General features: G+C 37.2%; 1 long non-coding RNA gene across 2 annotated transcripts in view; it reads left to right on the top strand.

Moving 5' to 3' along the window:
• LOC119256768 (uncharacterized) overlaps positions 1 to 23700 on the top strand; it is a 63671-nt gene that overhangs the window by 15276 nt on the left and 24695 nt on the right. The window contains exons 2-3 of one of the 2 annotated variants that reach the window (XR_005127883.2): positions 112 to 380; positions 4363 to 4733. This is a non-coding gene — a long non-coding RNA (uncharacterized LOC119256768). Of the gene's footprint in view, positions 1 to 111; positions 381 to 4362; positions 4734 to 23700 lie in introns of those variants that run through there. The other variant, XR_008553819.1, reaches the window with a different exon arrangement.

Genomic DNA, 23700 nt, shown 5'->3' on the forward strand with positions numbered 1-23700 from the left:
GTCCTTTTTAGAAGCAAATACTTAAAAAATAATCAAAAGAGTATTTTAAATTTGTATTTATTTTAAAAAGTATCCAGGGTACCTCTGAACAGTAAATTTTTTTATCTCCAGCCCATCCTCAAAACTGAAAACCAATCCTCCATTTCTCAAGGACTTACCTCTTCTTCATCTGAAGATCAGTAGTTACATGATTTGGATCCACCGAGGAAGGGAGAATGATATCAGTTCAAAAGTATTGGATACCTGTGGAGCGCTTTGCAAAATATTGCAGGATTTTCTGGGCTTTCTATAGAACTACACAGAAGTATTGCTGAGTACTTTGCAATATGAATTCCTGCAATTTGCAGGATTTTGCCATGCTTTTCAGGTGATCATACTAGGTAAGTGCTTCCTTTTTATCTCGATTGGTTGATTTTGTGCTTTCATTCTATTATTGTATTTAAGTTTTGCATACTTGGGGGTTTACTTTTTTTTTTTTTTGACTGATCTTTATTCCCATCACCTCTGATGAGCACCTGACTCAGCCTAGCTATATCTTTAATTGATGTTCTCTTTAACTCTCTGTGCTAAATTGTAATTCCACCATCTAGCTAAAGAGATACAGTTTAATCAATGTACAAGTTACTCTACTTATTTAAAGTAAATGCCTTTCAAACTTTGTAAACACCATTAGGGGAAACACGGATGGTTTAAAATAAGGTAAGTGATTTATGTTTCCTCAAATCAAGCCCTTAAACTCATTTAACTAATGAAATACCTATATGACCTTAGAAAACTTCTTTTTGTGGAAAGTATGCTTCTGTTTTCAGAATTCTATAATTAAGCAAGATTTCTTTATGACAGATTGAAACCTGCACCCTTGTTGGCAGCTGTGAAATCTTCAAGTAATACCCTAAGGTTCTAAATTTAGAATGCTAAGACATCTCTCCTCCCATAATATTTGCTACAATCTAAAATGCATTTATTAAAAGGGAGTAGCTTAATTAACATGACATGTAACATTTGAGAACTAAAACTCTATAGCTTTTTAATTCAGACAAATAAGTAAAGGGAGTAACAAATAATTACTGAATTTTATAAATAAACCAAAATCTTTTATTTAACTTCTAGAACTACCTAACTTGTAGCCAGAAATAAATGCTGATCATGGGAGAATAAAGCTAATCACTTTTCATTTCTAAGTGATAAGCCCCTGAAATTTCCCCTGGCCCACCCCAATGAGAAAGTGATAACTTTCTATCCTACTTTTTTGTGACCAAGTTTTTAAAACTAGCTGGGAGAGTCAGAATTAAAGTTCAAGTCTTCTGCACCTTGTTTGAATGCTCTGTTTCAGCACTGATATGTAACCAAATAAGTTAAACATGAATAATCTATTCATTTTAGAAAAAGAGTGAAAACATGTCCTCTTTCTTACCAATTGGGGAGCTTGATTTATGTGCTGTAGAGCACTGGAGTAGCAGATGGATCAGGAGTAATAAAACTTCAAGTTGTTAAAAAAAAATCATGAATTATCAGTCTCCTTTTGTGAAAGAAACACGGAATGAATTTTTCCCAGGAGATCTAAAGTCAATATTCATTTCTCTTGCTCTCATAAATTTACTGATACTGGTCAGATAATTGGTACAAATTTCTTTATTCAGAAATATAGTTATTTAACTGTAGGGTTCCTCTAAATGTAAGAATCCTCAGTGAAGTTAAACTATTGTTTGATTTAAAAAAAAATCCATACTCACAGAAAATATCTCCTTATCATCTTCATCATTATTAGCATGTACAGCTACAGTTTCACTGCCTGGCACATGCAATGCCTGACAAATTTTGTTAAAAGAACGAACGAACGATAAAGTGTAAGTGCTGCAGTTATCTTTGGTGTTTTCTACTTTTGTTTAAATGCTTTTCTAAAAATCACTTTGTGCTCTTCAAAATATACTAAGGATAAAGATTTTGCTTCTGACAAGACCTGAAATGGAAACATAGAAAAGCTACCCACTGAGTCTGGGGAAGGAGCATAGCAGATCCTACTCCTAGCATTACCCCCAACTCCACCCCCTTTTTAGGAATAACTCTCCAGGATATTTGTGAGGGGGGTCACCTTCCTGAACCCCTCTTTTCCTGGCCATGCTTTCTCTAGCCTGGGATGCTGAATAAAAAGATGGGTGGAAGTGGTGGAGCATATACAATCTGATTGAGATTTCATTAACTTATGTTCATTGTGCCACTTAATTGTGGTCTCAGGCCATCTCTATAAATGTGTTTTCCTAAAAAAAAAAAAAAATCTATATCCAGCAGCCTCAAACTCCCACCATTAGTCAAAATTTGAGTTAAGTCACTGAAAAGCTCTCTTTTAAATGTCAATATAATCATAACAATAATTACCATTTGATGAATGCCTACACAGGGGCAGACTAGGTGCTTTACATATATTACATCTTTAATCCCCAAGTCTGTCATTCAAAGTCTGTATTATTATCCTTATTCTAAAGATAAGGATACGCAACTTGCCCCAGGCCACACAGCTAGTAAGTCCCAGGGCCAAGGCTTGGATCCATGTCTCTGTGTTTCTGGAGACTTTTTTTTTTTTTTTTTAATTTTATTTTTATATTCCCCATACAATTACAACCCCCTGAGACTTTTTTTTTTTTCTGTAAGATAAAGTTAAGAATGCATGAGACAATACTCATCAGTGACACCAAGGCCATGTTGCTATAAAAACAATGCATGTCCTAAAATATTGTCACTAGAAAAGATGCCACAAGATAGACACTTATGCAAGTATAAAAACTTGACTTCATTTCCTCCATAGTTTTACTTCAAATCCAAGGTTTTGCCTCCCTATTTCCCCCACTCTGTATTTGGCATTCTTTGGCTTGCCAGGGTGGAATTGGCTCTTTTTTGTTTACTCCATCTACTGTCCTTCATTCAAATGGATGTTTTGCTATAGAACCAAAGTCTAAGAATTCCAGCAGCAGCGAGTGGACAAAGAAGGAATAGGCAATCACACCTGTCAGGCAGTCACAGAAGAATGACCCCAGCTGAGCCTGTTGTGTTGTGTGCCAGCACATTCCCCTCCCAGGCGAGCCTGGTCCAGGTAACCAGGACACCAGGCTTCTGTGCTGTGATTCAATGTAGGGGTTAGGGTTTCCCACCAAACTTGTATCAGATTTCACAAGTATGATCAGAGCACTCCTGTATCCCAGGAAGGGTGAGATCATTTGTTTGAAAGCATTTTGCAACTTTTTCCACTTGGTGATGGAAGGTTACTGAGGATTGTAGCCTGGGTACTCATAGATCCCCAGACCTGCCTCTGGATCTTTGCACATACTGTTTGTGTTTTCTCTCTCTCGATTAAATTAATGTCTGCATATTCTTCAGGACCTGGCTTAGTTGTTACCTCCTCTGACCCGCAAAAATGGATTTAATGATTTCCCATATGTTCCCATAGCAACCCTGTCCTTTTTGCAGTAGTTATCATTAATCTGAAAATGGCATTTTAAGTGATCTTTCTCTCCTAGAAGGCTAAGTTAACTGAAGGCAGGGAGTTGAAACACTATTCTAATAAAGATGGATTCTTGGGCCTCCCCAGTGGCACAGTGGGTTGAGGGCAGCACTGTGAAGTTTGTCTGTAGCCTCTGCAGAGCCGGTTCGATTCCCGGCCGGTCAGGGACATACCCACATGGCAGGACAGACCTCTCCTGTCTTGCCTGCTGCTCCCCTCAATAATGTACTTCGGTCAGTCTGCCCATTCTGCTCTCTGCTCTGTCTCTGGTGAATTCTCTCAACCTCCCCACGCCTCTGGCCTTTACCCCAGTTCTTATATAAAAATAAATAAATCTCCAAAAAAAAAAAAAATAAAAGATGGACTCTGAAATTAGGCAAAACTAGTTTTATAGCTTGGCTTTAAGTCCTTTACCTACTTTATTTTGGGTAAAATTACTTTGGAATAAAGAACCAACTAGAGTTTTAGTTTCTTCATTATCAAGATTGTGAGAATAACAAAAACTATCTTGTTGAGCTGTTTTGTGGATTAACTGCAATAATGAATCTAAAGTACTTCAATCTGTGCTTGGTATATAATATGTGCAATTAAGGGTACAGATATTCTATTAATTGTTGTACCAAATTTTTACCATAGCACCTGCTTAGTAAATATATTTGGAATTCAGTTGTATTAGAACAATTGAAAAAGACAGAATAATTGAATACGTTTAATATAAAGTTCCACCACTGGATCTTAGAGGGCCTCAGATAATTTGTTGTCTTCTTTTGTGCTGCTATGAATAGTTGATAATTGCTTGTTTAGTGCTAAATCCCCCATCCTCCCCATGCAACATCAACAGTTCCCTGCTTTTTGTTTTAATTTAGCGGGAGAACATGGAGCAAAACATATATGTTACAAGTGAAGATAAACCCAAGGTCCAGGAAGGTACTGAAAGACACACTAATGAGCCCACCGTCCTCACAAGATGTCAACTAAACTGCAAACTCCAAGAGACAATGAATTATAATTTTAGTTTGCTATGACATTGCTAACATACTGTGTAGGCCTGACATATAGTATGTAGGCAATAATTGTTTGCTGAATGAAGTAGCAGACACACCAGAAAGGTTTGAATTGGCCCAATTTCTTTAGGAACCATTGAGCCCTGTAACTCACCAGTTTGGTTAATTTTTCAAACACTTTGCTTACATTTGCATTAGTAATGTGTAAAGAGATGGAGAGAGGACTTTTTCTTACAGAGCTTGTATTTATCTTTCTCAACTCTTTAAAGATTTGCTCTTGTTTTATTATTTTCAGGATTTTATGAACATATTTATGTTAACCATTCTATTTGTGATTTATAGATTTTATTCATATTTTAGCCCATCTAGACTGAAATGTTTAAAAAATTTCAGTTTGGCATGTATAACATACCAGCACATTTCAAATATATTAGTTCAGTCCACTAATAGGATACCTATACCTGTAATTCAGGCACTGTATAAAACACTGAGAATACTGAGACCATTCTCTGGTCTAATCACAATTTTCCTTGAGATCAACTAGTGATCTGAACTTCCCTCTGGGTGCAGTACATTTTAGGATAAGATCATAACTTGTTTCTGGTTTTCCTAATCACTTGCAGATGCCAGATTTGTACTGGCCGTTTGGATGCTTCTGTATGGCTTTCTTGCTCTAACGCTTCTCCCCATGAACATGATCCTCTTCACTGGGCAAAATGGACCCTGGTCCTCTAGCTGCTACAAGGGGAGGCAGCATTATCTCAAGAATCTCAGGTTTTCAACCCACACGGTTATGAGACCAGAATTTTCTCTTTCTAAACATCCAGGGGCCCTGTCCTTGCTCTATTTCTGCATGATGCTGTGGAGAATATTGCATTTGGAGTCAAGAGACTGAGGTTCCAAAGTTAATTCTGCTGTATCTTAATTGCATGGCTTTGGCATTTAGACTCATGTGGTCCTTTATCTGAAAATGAGGTTAAACTTAACTTACTAGTTTTCAGTAAATATTAAGAACTACTACTCATAAAATACCTCATAAATGGAAAAGTGCTCATAAATGTAAGTTATTATTCATTACCATCTGCAATGTCATTTACAGATTTTACATGAACATACTGAGCTATACAATCTTATAGAAACACAGAGTTGAGTGACCAGAGTTTAAATTTTCCAATCTCTCAGTGAGAACTTGACTTAATGATATGTATTTGCTCAAAGATTAACGAAGCTGACTGTACAAAAGGAATGTCAGTTTCTTGAAGGCAAAAACCCCTCATTTTTATGGGTTTATAGTTGGCAATGAAGGAATATTAAAGAAACAAAAGAGAAACCTTAGTCAATGATTTTATTTGGTCTTTCCCAGCTTGTGCTGTAGCTGAACTAGAAAGAATAAAGAATGTTCTCTCTCAGCAATTCAGCCTATAAATGTGTAATTCAATGAACATTTATTGTATGTTTGCTTTGTGGTACTATGCTATTTATCTAGCTATAGTTTTCCAGTTGTTAAATTAGGACTTTTGTATTTATTAATTCAAAAGCACCAAATTCTCAGTCTTTAAAGCCAAAATACAAAGTTAAAAATACCAATCTAGATATGCAAAATGAACAAGATGGAATCCCTGTATTCAAGGCATTAACAATTTATTTGGGATGAGAGATAAGTAAACAACTTACTATAACACAAGCCAAAATAAACAAAAAGATAAAACTTCCAAAGCCTCAATATTATTTCATATAATAAGATGTGTCTGTGACTAAGCAAAATGAGGATGTACATTTCTGGCTAAAAGTGAGACTCTGTGGGTAGGTTCAAAAGATGTGTTTGACAGAAGTGTTGTAGGCCCACTTAGGGGAACAGGGTGATGTGTGGTGTTAACACACTTTGAGAGTCACTTATGGAGTGCTCTCATTGTGCAAAAAGAGAGGTCGACTTTATTCCATGATTGATGGTGACTTAAAGAGGTTGGAAGAAGCATTATATCCTCCAGGGAAAAGCAACTCTGGGGGCAATTTGAAGACTGGATCTAAAAGGTAAGATGAAATGTCAGTGGTGTGAAATTATGAGATGAGAAAGATGATTATACATTAGCAAGGTCAGAAGAGTGCTGGTGTTATTTGTGGTTCTCATATTGAGGATTGGTGGACCAGGCTGATGGTTATCACATCAGCATTTTCTTCCTATGCCTCCATTTTGAACCAGGTCAAACTACACGGTGCTTTATAGAGGTATAGAAAATATAAATCTTCTTTTTTCCTAAAGATTTATTTATTTATGTATACAAGAACTGGGGTATAAGCCAGAGGTGCAGGGGATGAGAGGATTCACCAGAGACAGAGTGGGGAACAGAACAGGCAGATCTACTGAAATACACTGCTGAGGGGAGCAGCAGGCAAGACAGGAGAGGTCTGCTGCGCTATGGCCAACGGGGTGCTGCAGTGGCTGGTGATAGCTTGATAGTGCTGTCTTTAACCCCTGCACCACCAGGGAGACCTGAAAATATAAATCTTTTATTTCAATAGGCTCATTTTAAAGAGGTTGACTTAAAGTGAGAAATGTTGAAATATTGGGTTGTCGACATAGAAAACATACGTCATGACTTTTCTGACAACCCAATATAACCAATTTAAAAATCAAAGGGGCTATTTTGAAGAAGTGGGAGAGCAACTGACATATATGTGCATTAGGTGATGGGGGAGGGACGTGTGTGTGAATGCGTGAATGTGGACATGAGCAGTCAATATTTTTCTCTAGAGACGGGGACTGTAAAGATGCCGATGATGACAAAATACAAATTAGTAGGTAGAACTCTAGAGAATTTAATACCTACATTATCCACAATTGATATTTAATATGGAGTAAAGTCTGTTATTTAGTTTTGTTTTTTTTTATTGAGGTACCATTGTTTTACATCCTGTTAGTGTTTTGACAGTGCAGGATTTCTCCCTCAGATGTAGTCACTGTAGTTTTCCCACAATCAAAGCACCCATAGTCCTCCACCATGGTCCATTGTGTTAGATCTGAGCAATCCAGAGGGAAGAGGAAGGGAGGGCTGAGAAGTTGCTTATTTTTATCTTTTCATAATATTCTGTACATTAGAGAAAACCTTATAATAAATATATAGTTAAACTGTATGTTTCTATAACATTTATTTCAGAAAACAAAATAAAGAAAGAATTATTCGGATATTATCAATCAATCCCATAAATAGTGCTCCTGAAGTTCTTTTAATTGTTTTTGTTTCATTTTTCAACAATCATCGCTATCCTAGGTATGAAAATAAATACATAAAAGAGTTGATATCTCATAGTTGAAATATTTAAATCAAATACCTGATACTTGATTTGTTTAACTATAGGTCTTCAGCTGTGGAGGTCAGGAGTGTGTTTTCTTGCTTACAATGACCTATTTTCTATTCTTTAAACTGCAGTTCAAACCCCACTCACTCCAGGAAGCTTCCTGATTGCCCAAAGCAGAATGCTTCTTGTGTTCTGGGCTGCTTTCAGAGCAAAGTTCTGGGCTTCAACCTTGCCTGGGGCTACCATCTACTTTCAGGCAGAGAGATACACATCAGACTACAATTAGTTCACTGTTCTCAGAAATCCATGGCTGAATGGAACATCCTGAATATTATCACTGGTCAGAGAGGACCATCAACAAGAAAATCAAAGTAGTATACCCAGCACCAAGGCTTGGCAGTACCTTTTTGGGACTTGGATTGTATGCAGTATTATGAAAAGATAGTACAACACCTTATTTTTAATGACAAAGAGAAGATTATAGAAATTGTTGATAAAAGTTATTTTAAATTGCTACAGTCCCATTCCATGTGACTCGGTAATAGTGGTCATTAGAACTGAATGCACAATAATGGAACAGAAGGGAGCCTAGGTCTGTTAGTTACTATTTCAGATTTTAAGAATGTCATTTGAATCTCATCTTTTCCTATCTATGAGCAGGAGATGATGTCTCACTCACAAAGTTGTGAGGGAGCCAATGGAATAACACACATAAAGCACTAAGAATTTACCCAGAACATAGTAAATTCCTGAATACCTAGCAAGTATTAGTTATGAAAAAATGTTTTGAAAATAGGATAGCCCATTAATAATGGTTAATCAACCCATAACCATTATTAAATGTGCTAACTATTCAGCATAAACTGTTAATACTACATACTGGTAAGTATACAATGGTCATGATCTATATATGACTATAATATTATTGTTTTTATTCTATGTATTTGTTTACATTATGCATAGGCAATTCCCTAAATCTTTGGTTTCTCTTTTCTTATTAGGATGGCAGAGATGTTGACTAGTTTAAAAATGATAAAATTCATGAACACTTGTTATTTTAAAGGGATCCTATAGATAGGGTATTTCTCTCCAAAGTGTAAAATAGTTATTATCTTACTTATTGCTCTTTTACATACTGCTCATTTGTAATATACTCTGCCCATAATCCTCAGAACAAAGCATTATGGGCAGCATAATGCAGTTGTTATAGAGCAACCCCGATATTAAACGGGTTCCTGGCTGTGGGTCTTCACCCGCGCACTTTAAAGGGACTTATGAATACTCTACTACAGACACACGCAAAAGGGTTAATAAAAGGTTTATTTACAAGAGAAAAAGAAATAAGGAAAATGTACAACTCAGGGAGAAAATAGGGAAATAAAGTCTTTAATGCGTCCTACCCGATCCGACGACCTGGAAACCCAAAGTCACTCTCAGAGCTAGACGGACGCCGCGAGCTGGCCGAGGGCCCCAAAATGGAGAGCGCCCCAAAGCCCACATGTCTGCCTTTTGTATCCACCTGGCTGCTTAACCCCACCCTCAGGTCCCAGCCACCTTCCCTTGGGTGGTGATGGGATGTAGAGTTCCCAGTGTCTTTGGCTTTGGCCTGGGGTGGGGGTGGAGTCCACAAAGCCTGTATGGAATTTGCTTTGGGGCAGCCTTTTCCCCCTAACACTGGGGTGGGGGTGGAGTCCACAAAGCCTGTATGGAATTAGCTTTGGGACAGCCTTTTTCCCCTAACACATCCAGGCACACCCCTTTTCTGTCTGGGGTACCATCAGTACCCATTCTCTCTGAGCATAGTGTTGCTTTTAGTCCTGTGCAACAGAGACTTGTTCTGATTCTGTCAACTCTGTGTGGCCCCCAGGCCAACTGAGCTTGGCTCATTTTTAGGTTTTGTCAATTGCTTTGTCTGAAAAATGTAAATGGAAAGAGGGATGGGTACAGTGGAAATTTGGGGGAGGGTGAGAAGGAAAGACAATAGACATAAGTGAAGTAATTGCCCTAAATTACACACTCTCTGCTAAATGGCCATGAGGAAGGATCTGAGTGAAAACCTAGACTGTGGTGCTGGGGGTGGGGGAAAGGGTGGGTGGGGGGGTCTGTCTAAAAGGTGGGGGGGTTCCTGTGCACATGGAACAAGGGGGCGGGGCTCCCTGGCTCTGCTACAGCTGGCAGGAAATGCTCCCCTAAAATCCCCAGGGGTTATTTTTCTGAAGATAAATTGTTTGAGGGTCTCTAAATTGAAATTTTTAGGGAATAGAGGGGGAGTTAATTTGACAAATTTATTCCCTCTACCCTTAGTTGAGTAAGGGCAACTGACACCTTGTTCATATTGAGGGTGTGCCAGTTAAACAGAAAGATACATTTCCTGTTGTTGTTGTTGTTGTTATTTTTTGTTTTTATCAATAAATAGTTTGGTATTCCTCAATCCCCAGAAAGATACATTTTTAAATAGTGTGAACTTGTACAAAATTCCATTAAATGCTTTTCCCCCATTGTTAGAAGAAAGATGCTTTTTCTACAAGACATCTCCTTTTACTTTTGTTCCAAGATCATATCTGTTAGTAATGACTTTCCGGTATGATAAAGGAAAGACATAGTTGGTCTTCACTTGAGTGAATTGTGAGATGTGCACTTCAGTTTTACAACAAAGTAGAACTAATCCCAATTCTGACAAAACCCCCAATTTGAGGAGTAAGAAACACTGGAGATGGCAGGGGTTTGAAGACTGACAGGCCTCTGGTTGAATCTGTCCTCAGCCAATCACTGTACGAGCTTGTGCTCCAGGTCTCACTTACTTTGCCTTTAAATGGGCATAAAGCAATAGTATTCATATCAACTAATTTAAAGTGCTAAATCCTATGTCTAACTCATAAGAGGCACTTAATAAGTATTCCTTACTATCTAAAGAGTGAAATTGGCATGAACTTTGTTGAAATAAATATGTCGCATCACTGGAATCTCAAACATAATGCAGGCATTTCTTAAAATGTGGAAAACCCAGGCTGATTCTGCACAGAAGAGCTTGGAACACACAGTCAGGATATCTTTACAACCTGTTTAGCTTTTTTAGGTGATGAGAGGGATTTTGTTGGCAAATTCGATAATATAGGAAGTGTAGTCCTTTGTTTCCGCTACCTAGTTTGGATTCCTGACAAGATCATCCCAGTCAAAACCTGAGTGCAGCACAAAGCAGGTCTAATTCTGAAGAAACCGTGCAGTCCCTTTAACCTGCACAAAAATATTTCAAGGGTAACTAGAAAGTGCGTAAGAGGATTCAGATGTTCCGTGACACACATTTAAAATTCTTCTATTTCCAAATGAGAGCACCATAATATGCAGAAGCAAAGTGCATCAAAAAGATGAGGGTCCTTTGAGGCAGGCGTTTGGAGAGCTGTGTAAGTATTATTTGAAAAATAATCCTCAAAGAAGGATCAGGAGAAGAAAGCATGTAAGTGAGGGGCATAGAGGCTGAGGCTCTGTATTTGCAAATGAGACCGCAATAGGAACTTGACCTGCTCGGGTAATTTTACCAGATTCTAAACCCTGAGTCGAGTACCCTGTTACCCATGCCTCTTACTCAAAGTCTGTGCAAATGCGTTCCCTTCCACATAGTGCAAAACACCAGGGAGCCATGAGCCTGCTTTCTGCCTGCAGGGCTCGTGGATGGAGGGTTAGGAGCCTCTTTCCTGCAGGTGTTCGTCTGATGGGGTATTCTGCAGAATGACCTACCGATCAGGCTCACTCAGTCCACTCAGAAAGTAAATGCCTGCAAGATTACTGCTGAAATAATAGTAGAAGTACTGCCAAATTGTAAGCCAAAAAAGGGCAATACTAATAATAGTAATAATAATAATAATAATTTCTTATTCAAGGAGAACCCACTCTGTACCAAGGACCACTTGACTTTATATATTATTTTGGATTTTGAAACAACTCTGTAAAGAGATATCTATTATTGGTCTCCTTTTATAGATGAGGAAACTGAGGCTCATCAGTTAGTGACTTGATGAGTTCATAGCTAGCTAGTGATGAAACTTTAATTTGAAGTCAGATTCAACCTGCTGCAAAGTCCCTGTGGACTGTATGAACCTAAGACAAAAATAACAACAAAAGAACAAACCATACTTACAATAATAGGTTTTTGCCTCTGACCCCCAAAAGTTTTCTTTGCATTGTAAGGCTCAACTGGCCTAAGAACTATCCCTGACTTAAAAAAAAAAAAAAACTTAAATGGGCCTAATCATTTTTTCCTAATTTTCTGACACAGCCCAACTCTCTTCAGAATAGACTTGAAAAGCAGTATAATCTATCTCTAATCTGCCATTCTTTTACTTCTCCCTAAATGATATTTAATATTTTATTTCCTTCAAAAGCTATTTTCCTTTGTTAACTCCAGAAGTAAGAGTGTGTTAGTTAGGTTGTAGGCTAAGTTGTTGCAGCAAGGTATCTGTGATAAATAATGGCATAAATAAGAGAGAAGTTTTTTTCTCTCTCTTCTAACAGGTCACACCTGAGGCTAGCTCAGCTGTCCTCAACCCCTGTTTCCTTGGTTGTTAGAGCTGCCATCACTTCCCAAGAAACAGGGATGATGCAAGGGGAAATGCAAGGCAAGTGGATACACCTTTAGGGAGATGACCGGGAATTGCACCCATTGAACCGGCTCTTATCCTGTTGGCCTGAATGCAGCGTCAGAAGCATATGTAGTTGCAAGGGGGTATGGGAATTGTGGACAAGAGGTCTTCTATTAACTAAACAGAAAAGCAAGAGAGTAGACAAGTTGCTAACAAATAGGTACAAGTAGCTGACTGTCACACAATCTGTTTCTAGTTTGGTCAACAGACTGTTTCTCACTATTTTTGAGGTGCTGGAAGTATTAATTATTAAGTCTTCAATGTTCCTCTTCTTTATAGTGAGTTGAATGCCAGGAATCTTGAAAGTAAGCAAATAAAATTAAAACAATCTAATGATCAAGTTTGTGGGTCTCTGGGACACTTTGACCTCTTTACCTGTAAAATTTTCATCGTTAGACTTGCATTAAGCTGGTTTGTTGGATTGCCTATTAAAAGTACAGCTGTTGGGGAGAATTGTTTCTAAAGAGAAGCCAATCATTACATTGGTTTCCCAACTTGGATGATGCTTTGGTAATATTAAGCTTCATACCATGAATCAGGGATTTGTTTAAAAATTGTAGAATAAAATTACTGGCAGTGATCTTATCCAACTCCATATATTAACAGTTGAGAAAACTGAAGCTCAAAGTCATTAAATAACTTCTCCAAAGTAACAGAGCTGGCTAATGGCAAAGTATTTTGTGAAATGGTTGCATTTGTAGTTGCACCTATTCAAGACTAATGAAGTGAATGAGTGAATGAATGAATGAATAGTAAACAACTATGAAAGGTAGAACAAGAAGTCATTAAGAAGACTGTAACAAAGAAATTGTCATTGACAAGTAAACAGCTGGTAGATTTAAAAGGACATGAGGCAATCATACTTAAATTTTGAGATTTAGGTTTTAAATGGGACACCCTAAACTAGCCATTTATATTTAATTTTCCCTGGGAACTGTTTTGGCTTTGCCTATAAACACATTATGATGACAGCATGCAGGTTCCCTGTTCTGAAGCTCTGCTTATTCCAGAATTCAATCAGGTTAGGTCAGACACCTTGAAAACCATGAGCAGAGTCTTCAAAAGAAACCTAGCACAACTCTTTGAAAATGTATTTTTCCTATTATTAAGACAGGGCACTGTCTTGCTGAGCTGTTTTTCCCTGTATCTCGACAAGTGTTTCATGAGTCACCTATGCTCAGCCTGACAGCGGAATGGTTCAGAAGGTCACAGCCTTTTTCCTGGCTCTAAAAGCCCTCACATTTCTGGAATGAAGGGCATTGTTTCACTGGTAGGAAGCTAATTAGGTTAAGAGATACATTAATGAGCTTTGCTGTAGTCTATACACAGTAAATAAAGAAAAGAAAGGATAACAAGGAAAAGAAAGTCAAAATACATAATGAAAGCCTTAGAAAGTTGAGTATTCACACATAAAACTATCTGAAGAAAACCAGAAAGAAAAATTAATTTGCTTCTTCAGTCCTTAGAGCACAGATTTCCAGCCTTGGTTTTGTGGCACTCCAGGATGTCCCCAATTATCTCAACAAATGTCATGAAATGTTCCAAAGAATTCTCAAAATGAAATTAGTTTTATTTCATTTAAAAATAGATGGCCAGTAGCTCTTTCAAGAGGAAGGGAGTCAAATGAGCAATTGGCTGCCACCAGCTAAAAAGTTTTCGAAGCCCCAGGTTAGGAATGATGAAAGCTGATATGCTTTTGGAATGGAATTTTTTATACTTCTCTAGACATTTTTATCTTCCAAATCCTTGAGATTTTTTAAAAAAGATTTATTTATTTATACAAGAACTGGGGTACAGAACAGAGGCACAGGAGGGTGAGAGGGTTCACCAGAGACAGAGCAGGAGCAGAACAGCCAAATGGACCAAAAACACTGCTGAGGGGAGCAGTGGGCGAGACAGGAGAGGTCTGACGCACCATGTGGGTATCTCCTTGGCTGGCAGGGAATCAAACCCACGCTGTACAGACTGCGGATAGCTCCACAGTGCTGCGCTCAACCTGCTGGCTACCAGGGAGGCCTGAGATTTCTTTTAAAAAAATACAATAATAAAATGATAATGATGATAATAATAATAATAATAATAATAATAATGGCACTTTTTAGATGCTTACTTCATAAACTGAACATGTAGTGTTATGGAAAGCATTGATGGAGCAAGAGGTTGGGAATCAGATGCTCTTTCTTCTGGTCTGGCTACTTTGTGGAAGAATGTAAGTTTCTTCTACACAATGAGATTGATAGTACTGACCTCTTAGAGGTACTATGGCATGAAATGAGATCACCTAAGTAGCACAGTGACCGCCTCTTCATATCTACTGTGACAGGAATAACTTTCTTACTGCCTTCTGACTTTTGAGATAGAAGAGCAAGCTGATATAAATCTCCCTGATGGAGATTGGTATGATAACATTGGCCCAAGTGTGGGTAATGCCTCCTGTGGAGACAAGCAGAGATCATACTTGGCTTTGCATCTATTTAACAGTGCCTGTGGCAGGAGAGGTGTAAGCCTGAAAAAGCTGTTTTCTGCTCATTCCTATTAGTGAATTGGGATAGCAACCTTTGCATGCCTCTGACATATTTGTACTGTACTTTTTTAAAAGTTGCAGAAAAGCTTCTGTAGTCAAGTCTCAGATTTTTTTGTTGAGATTTAGGCAGCAACAAGAAAGGGAAGAAGTGTTTTTCCTTGGACAGGTGATTATTTTTCTCTGCCTTTTCTTTATTTTTCTATTAAGGCAACATTGGTTTACATTATTGTTGATATTTTTGAAGTATAAAATTCCCTCCACTCAGGTAGTCTCACTGTAGTGCACACATCACCAATTCACCCATAGTCAACCATCATAGTTTATAGTTCTCCCTTCCCTCTTTGTTTTCACTGATACCCCACTATCTCCCCTTGCCTCAATGCTTCAGCTCCATAGTCAGCTTTAAGGTTTAGCAGCTTTTTAAGGTTTTCTTTATCTGACATTTAGTTTGGTTTCTCTATATTCCACATACAAGTGACATTATCTGGTAATTATCTTTCTCCTTCTGACTTATTTTGCTCAGCATTATCCCTTTCAACTCCATTCATGTTGCTGCAAATGGCATGAATTTATCTTTTTTATCCCTGAGTAATATTCCATTGTTTATATATACCACATCTTCTTGATCCACACATCTTTTTTGAGGCACTTAGGTTGTTCCCATAGTTTGGCTATTGTAAATAGCACTGCAACAAGCACGGGAGTGCAAGTTTCCTTTTGAATTAGTATTTTTGAACTTTTGGGATAGATGCCTAGGAGTGGAATTACTGGGTCATATGGCAGATCCATTTTTAATATTTTGAGACACCTCCAAAATGTTTTCCATGGTGGTTGGACCAGTCTGTCTTCCCATAGCCACATCCTCGACAACTTTTATTGTTTATAGTCTTTTCAATATTGACTGTTCTTACAGATGTGAAGGGGTATCTCATTGTGGTGTTGATTTGCATTCCCCTGGTAATAGTGATGATGACCATTTTTTCATGGACTTGTTTGCTGTCTGTGTGTCTTCTTTGGAGAAGTATCTGTTTAGTTCTTTGGGCAGATTTTTACAACATGAGAGCATCCCAAAGGAAATTTGAAGGCAATATTACTCAGTTCCTTTCCTTAAGGAATAAGAAATATGTGGCCAGGAAAGTTGAAGTGGCTTATCCAAAATCACTCTGCAAGTTAGGGTGCTGTTGTCTCCCATTCAACCACACTGCTCTCCTGTATCTTATGGGGTGTATAAAATTCAGAATTGGAAGAATTGAACTTTATCGGTCTCAGCATGCACCCCTGCTATGATTTTCAACTGAGAGAGATAGGTCATCTAATTTTCAAATGGAGAAATTGAGTGGGTAAAGCCTTCTGCCTAACAACACAGAAACTTCAAGAAATGGATTTTGTTTTCAGGTGAGCCTTTAAGTCGTGGTGAGTAGAGAGCTGTCATGAGACAGAAGCATAAAAATAATAAATATAAGTCAAGAATTAAAGCATAAGTGAATCATTGGTCGTAGGTAAAACTCCATTCACCCTTTATTTAAAATCTGACTATTCTGGGAGGAGTTCATGGTAGAACTTTAACAGGCATAGAAATTCAAGTCCATGGCAGAAACTGAGTAGAGCTAAGGTACTAATTAATATTATTCATAACTTACTTGCTTAGAAAATGTGTACATTTTCATTCATATTATTTTATAAATGTTGGCCAAAACAATCTATTTAAGAGTAATGTAAGTGCCATAAATATTTACCTCCCTACCCCTTGTCATGGAATGGAAGCTCAGATTTGAAAAGACCATTTAGTTCTACCTCTTACTCAAAGCAAAAATCCTCTCCCCAGCATTCCAGTCAGCCAGTCTCTGCTTGGCCACACTCATTAACGCAGTAATGCCTGCTCACATAAACTATCTCTAATGGAAAAGAATGCTCAAAAACGGACTTGGAAAAAGAAAGTGTGCATGTACACCTTAAAGACATGTTTTTCCCAATCAAGATCTATTGAATAATAATAAAAATAACATCTTCAGTTCAAGTCTACACACCAGGCACTCTGGAGGATTTCTCCTCCCAGATGCTGTTTACATGTCAGACAAGAGGCCGGGCTGCTGGTGGCCTTTTAGCTGTGTTCAGCATAAATACAGCAGTGTGGGCAAAACAAACAGCAGAAAAACAGAGGCGAATGCAAACAAACAGACTTTGGCTGCACATTTCTGAGGAAAATGCCCCAGGTATGGAAGTGCCTGAAAGGTTAAAAAGTCACATGTCAAACACGTATGTCTGCTCTCCTTAAAAGGGTAATTGTCACAGGTGTTGGAGTAAATTTACTCTTCCAGGAAGAAGCTCTAGTCTTCTTTAACCTGTACGCTCTGTTAATCAAGATGTGGCTGTGCACATCCGCTTGCTGAAACTGAATAGTTTGTTCAGTTCAATATTTTGCCACACTGCAGCCACAATGTCGTCCATCAGCCTAACTCTTGCACATCTCTGAGAAGCTGCATCATCTACATCCTGAAGATGTAGCAGTTTAACATTTTGCAGTATGTGGCTGCAGGCATTATTAAGAATTGGTAACCAAAAGAAGTATTTAAGTTTATACTTTGAACCTCTTGAAGACTAGGATAATTTTTTTAATGTCCTTAGCTAATTTACCTCTCAGCACTCTAAGTGTTGTTTGAGTTTTTAGCAATACCATAGGGTGTCTTGTAGCAATGTTTCTGGATTGTATTCTGAAGCAATTCACAATTCACAACATGGCCTAGTTATTATGTGCCTAGTGCTAGCATATAAATATAGATAAAAGTAATCTCTGGTCTGGAAGACTATGGCAAAGGTGGAAATCAAGAGATGAAAACAAAATTGTATTTCTTCTTCTCTTTAAAAAAATCATATACTCTAAAGTAGATTATGGGAATATTTACCATAATACTCCATGTTCCTTCAAACACACTAACACTAAATAGCTTTATGTATTATATTAACTGCTTTTGTTTCTATTTATATAAGAAAATAGACTTGTGATCGAATGTGGCTTTACTGTTTCTAGCTGTGTCTCTGAGCAAACCTCTTTAACATTGTTGAATCTATAAAGTGGAGTTTGTAATTGTTAACCTTGGAGGCTGGCAAGACTCTAATGTACATGGAGCTACCGTTCAGGGAACCAAAAACAGGTGTTTAGTAAATGGTAACTGTTATTATACTTTATGTTTTAATACTGAGACATGTCCAGCTTCAAGTCCAAAGCATTTGAAAATAAATCATATTTCAGATAACTTTTGGTCATATAAATAGGTCCATTTGGAATTTTTCAAATGTTTTACTATGTCATCATGCCATAATTTTTCAATCATGTAAATATGCAAAGGGACATAGATAACATGTATGTTATAAAATCTATAAAACATGTGAACTAGGCTTTCAAGTTAGAGGATGAAAACATCACAAACAGCACTAAATCTTTTTTGAGATATTTTAATATTAAATATTAGCATTTACTATAAAGTTTATTTATTTTATTACTGAATTTATAATTCTCAAAATTACAGATCAGGGTTTTAATACAGTATTTGTGAGAATGGTAAAAGAAGTAGCAGGAAGAGTGAAATACCTGGGTATGGGGTGGAGGAATTATAAGGAGAGAGACTGTGGCTTTTCTATAACATTAACATTTAATTATGCCCTGAACCATTTATGGGGAGTTTTGGCTGAATCCATTGTCTCTGTGGGAACCATTTTTTTCTCTACAGTTTCATAAAATAAAATAAAATTGCATTTAGTAGCATTTTGTAAATTTAAGTACACCAGGGGAAATTGCCTTATTTTGCATTACTTAGTTACCTGAAAAACACAATGCTAGAAACTAATATTTTTACAAAAGACTGACATTAATGATCGGTTATACTTCCCTTAAGAACTTAATAATCTTTGATGAATAAAAAATTCTCTTTTAAAGAAAAAAATAAGAAAATATTTTAGAAAGAAAACAACAATTGACAGAGGACTCTTGCCCTGTCTAGTAACCCCAAATGACCATCATAAATCACCAATTAGCGTCTGCACAAGTATCTGTCACAGAAGAGAGTTCCAGGGGAGATACAGACTAGATATGTTCAAGGAAAACAGAAATGGCACATCAAACAAGCTTCTCATGCAAGGTTGAGAGATGCCAAAGTGAAAAACATGAAGTATAAAAAAGCTGAAGAAAAAAACATGAATTAAAAAAAAGGCTGGAGTAAAAAGCATGAAGTAAGAGAAGGCTAAAGTGAAAAATATAACGTTGGAAAGAAGATTGATATCTTATTTCATTTTAATGTTAAAAATGAAACAATTTGAATGTGACAAGGCATATGTTTGCTTTTTGGTTGCCTATTGTGGCTGCTAATTAAAATTTTTGTCTTTAGATATCCTCCTGTTTTATACAACTTTTATGAAATGTTTTTTCACTTTGTTTTGTTTTTATGATTCCAACACACTTACAAATAGCTGTGATTTACTCTTTCTTACACCTTAAGCTTAGGAACCCTGAGAGCGCAGGTTCTGTGTGGGATAAATGGTAAACAGCGGCGGGCCTGCGCGGCAATAATACCAGATGTTCATATGCCAGGTTTGGGAACACTGAAACCAAAAAAGATTTCCTGTGGAAATGTGCCCTCGGAAGGCAGAAGGAGCTGAGGACTGGTGGGGGTATTGTTTCTGCTTCTTATCTTTTTTTTTTTTTTTTCTCCTTCTTATCTTAAGCATTCCCCATTTCATTGTTTTGATAAGGAAATGGAACTACAGCTGGAAGTCTTCTTTACTATTATTATTATTGGTGGTGTTGCAGTAACACTGGTTTGCAACACTGTATATGATTAAGGGAATAGCTTCACACCTTCCTCAGATGTACAAAGCATCAGCAATGGATAGAGAATTCTTAATGTATTTATTTTTTCTTAGAAATCCCTTCTTGTACTGCCTCTCCTGATCATCCACTCCCCATCCACACTCCACAACACACTCACACGTTGCTCCTCTGTGTGGCCTACCACATTGCCTCGCGAGCTTGGTATCCTGAAGGGGGTGTGTAAAATTGAAAACAAACATTTTCACAAGGTGTTTACAGCCTTAACAAAGTAAACTAGGCCCTCCAGGTGTCCTTGATGGTAGGAACAAAGGCCTGTGGTGCAGCAAAGAGACCTGGATTTTGAATTACAAGAAACTAAATTTGAATCCCTGCTCCAGGTTCAAGAGCTGTGTGAACTTGGGACATCACTTTCTCTGAGTTTGGGTTTCCACATGAAGAAGTTGGGGGAGTTCTATTTTTTTAGTTACTTTCCATACTTAAGAAAAAATGTCTTAAATGCCCAGAAACCAAAGAATAGAATTTCATTTTATAGAGTCGGAATTGCCTCGGATAATTTTTTCCCTCTTTATTTTGAATAATTAAAAGTTACATTTAAAAACAAGCAAAAATAAAAAAAAATTGCCTTTAGACTTCTCTTTAAAGAAGCCAAAGACAATGATGCTATTTGTTTTCTCTTCAGAGTAAAGAAATGTTTATTTCCTTATTACTCTAAGATCATTCAATTTCCAAGCATTTAATAATACATTCTCCTAAACCACAGTGGTTATAAACGTGGACCATTATTAATTATATCATGCATTTTAGTTTACAAACCTTGCTTTCGTGCCTTATGTCAGGCTGCTCCCGTTCTATTAGCTAGGTAAGGAGTGCCCCAGCCACCCCATCAGCTAGTGGGGAAATTGAGACTCAGAGTGGCTGTGATTTGGCCAAGGCTGCAGAGACCCAGAGAACCGGGACCTGAACTCAGACATCTCCTAGGGTGTGAACCCATATAAATGCTAATGTGATTAAAATTATTTACTTCAAAGCTAGTTTATACATAAAATGACATTTCACCTAAATCAAGTCAAGACATTGATTTACAGATTGAAGTTTAGATGCCTTGAACTTATAAAATGGTTCAACTGGCCATTATTAAGTGAAGAGACTCACATATCATTCAAAGGTTGGGAATGTCCCTTGACAAATAATATAGGTCGAAATAAAAAAGTCATAGGAAAAAAAAAAACAAAAAAGGAGTAAAGCACAGTTCTTCAGAATTTTGGAGCCATTGTCTCTGAATGAAAAATCTAGATGCAGGGATGTGAGAGAGGATACCTTGGACTTGAGCTATGCAGGACTAGGTGGAAATCCTGGTTCTTACAAATCCACTGATACATCTACTAAAGGCTCTGTTTAGTCATCTACTAAAGTGGAGTTAATATAAACATTTAACTTGCCAGGTTGTTTGTAAGCATTAGAAATAAATATATAAAGAACATGTTATATTGTGCTTGACAAAAATCAGCACTTAATACATGGTAGCTATTGTTAATAGGTTTTGTTTCCTTTAAAATTGTTGCTGGGTCTATTTTGTGGTATGTTGTATTATTTAATATAAGAAATCTAATGTAAGTACAGGAGGAGTTCTATCAGTGGAAGGACTGTTGGACTAGATCATCTATGAGCTATCGTGTAACTCTGCTCCTATTAATATAATTTATATTTTCCAACATGTCCTGCCTATTAAAGATACAGATTATGGTAGTGTAATAGAGACTACTCACTTCATGCATGTGATCTGTTATCTGCATATGTGTGTGTCTTGCCAACAACTTTTAAAATCAAAACTGCCCACAAGCATAAAGAAAATAAATTATTAAAGTGAATTTAAAAAACATAAATCTTCCTTTTACAAAAGTGGATAAATAAAATGAGTGTAACGAAAGAACATACTGGCCTTCCTTCATTAAAAACAGTGTTAGAAGAGAACTGGCACTGATAACAATAGGATAACAATGATAACTGATAACAATAGGGTAACACTGATAACAATGCTCATTTCTAAAGCATCTACTGCACGCAGAATAAGTAGGTAGCAAATTGCAGGTAGCAATTGTAGGTAGCAATAAGGAAACTTGACAGTATCTTCAGGATATTGGAGATTGTGACTCATGATAGTGCCAGGCAGGAGTGGGACATTCTGCACACTGTGTGCAGCCATGGTGCCCATGAAAGAGGGCAAGAACTTCTAAGAGGCAGGTGGGTATGTTTTGGAAACTATGTGGTGATTAACATCGTAGGACATGAATCTCTCTCCTATTCATCCTGGATGACTTTTCCAAGTCACAGTCTTTCTCAGGTCGCAGTTTCGCCAACTATGAAAAAGAAATGCTAAAATAATCTCCTTCCAAGTCTACCACCCAATGCACAGATATGGCTTTCAGTTATTTTTTTATAATTTGCCTGAACTCATTGGTTTCTCCTAAATCCATATACTCCTACAGGTGTGTCATTTATTAATTCTTTTTCTTTTTACCCCCACAAAACAACTTCACATCTATTGTTTAGCCTGGATACTTTGGAACATCATACATTTGCATGAAAATCTGAAGTGACTCATAAATATTTCCTAATTTTTAATTGTTTAGTTGCAGAATTTACTCCATCAATTTTCCAATGTTTAAATAGTATTAGAAATAGTATTAGAAAATCAAAACTTTCCACTGAAGAGTGACATTAAAGAAAATCTTTTTTTCCAATTGTGTTTTAATTTCCTATTAACCAACACTGTAATTTTCAGTTTCAAAGCGATCCTTCTCCTATGAATGAAACTGAAGAGTGGGTGTTAGAGATCCAATTACTATGTAGTTAAACACATAAATCCCATGTCTACATGAGATTTTGAACTCTTGACTTGGTCCTTTTCCTGCTTTCTAATGACTCCTAAGGAGAGTGATATATTAAGGAAAAATTCCAATATTGGACAGATATCTTAGAAAGAAAAATGGGAAGAATAAAGGTGGAAAAAAAGTACCAGGCAACAGGGGTAAAAAAAAAAAAAGTCTCTATAAATGTGACAGACATAAAAGAAAGTGAAGGAAAGTTAAAAATTACCATAGGGCAGCAGGACACCTGCTAAAGAACCTACGCTGCCGGTCACAGCTGGAAAGAAAAATGAAAGAGATGCAAACAACTGTCCTGCAAGCATGAAATCATTCTTTTGTCTTTTTTTTCTTATGAACAATTACAGTATGCAAAAATTAAGGGGGGCATCTCAAAGTATTGGGATGAAAATTTCAGCAGGCTCTGCATATAAATAGCAGAAGCATGGAAGTGTGCCTCTTTGAAAACAGGCCGTGTTTGGGAGCTCCCAGCGCATTGAAGAAAGTGGTAATTAATGCATAGTGAGTGACTTTGAATGAAAGATGAATAGGGGGCATAACAATGGGTAGGCTTTTTCTTTCTTTCCTTTTTTTCTTTTTCTTTCTTTCTTTCCCTCTCTCTCTCCCTCTCTCTCCCTCTCTCCCTCTCTCTCCCTCTCTTTCTCTCTTTTTTTTAGGTTAAAGCATTGAAGAAAGAAAGCTGTTAAAAGATGGCAACTGTGAGGCTACAACTTCAATGTCTGTCTTGCATGGCTTTCCTTTCCAGGCTGTGGTGGGAGTTTGTTTTGTATTGCCTTCCTATCACAATGGAGTTAATTTGCACCGATTTCATTTTTGTGCGTGATCCTCAATGTTTTCCTTTCCGCTGGATTTTTTTTTAAAAATATTATTTTGGCAGGGCTTGGTCCTTTGATGATCCTTTTGAGCAAATGGTTTGCCCAAAGTTCAGATAGTGCTGGCTCCGTCTTCTTTTTCATTTACAACATCAAGAGGATTACAGAGAATAACTTTGTTGCCCAACATCAATGATATATCTTCAGGCTACTAGAAAGG

The sequence above is a fragment of the Talpa occidentalis genome, unplaced genomic scaffold (genome assembly GCF_014898055.3).
Source record: "Talpa occidentalis isolate TD23 unplaced genomic scaffold, MPIMG_talOcc4v2.1 talOcc4.4, whole genome shotgun sequence".
Taxonomy (NCBI): Eukaryota; Metazoa; Chordata; class Mammalia; order Eulipotyphla; family Talpidae; genus Talpa; species Talpa occidentalis.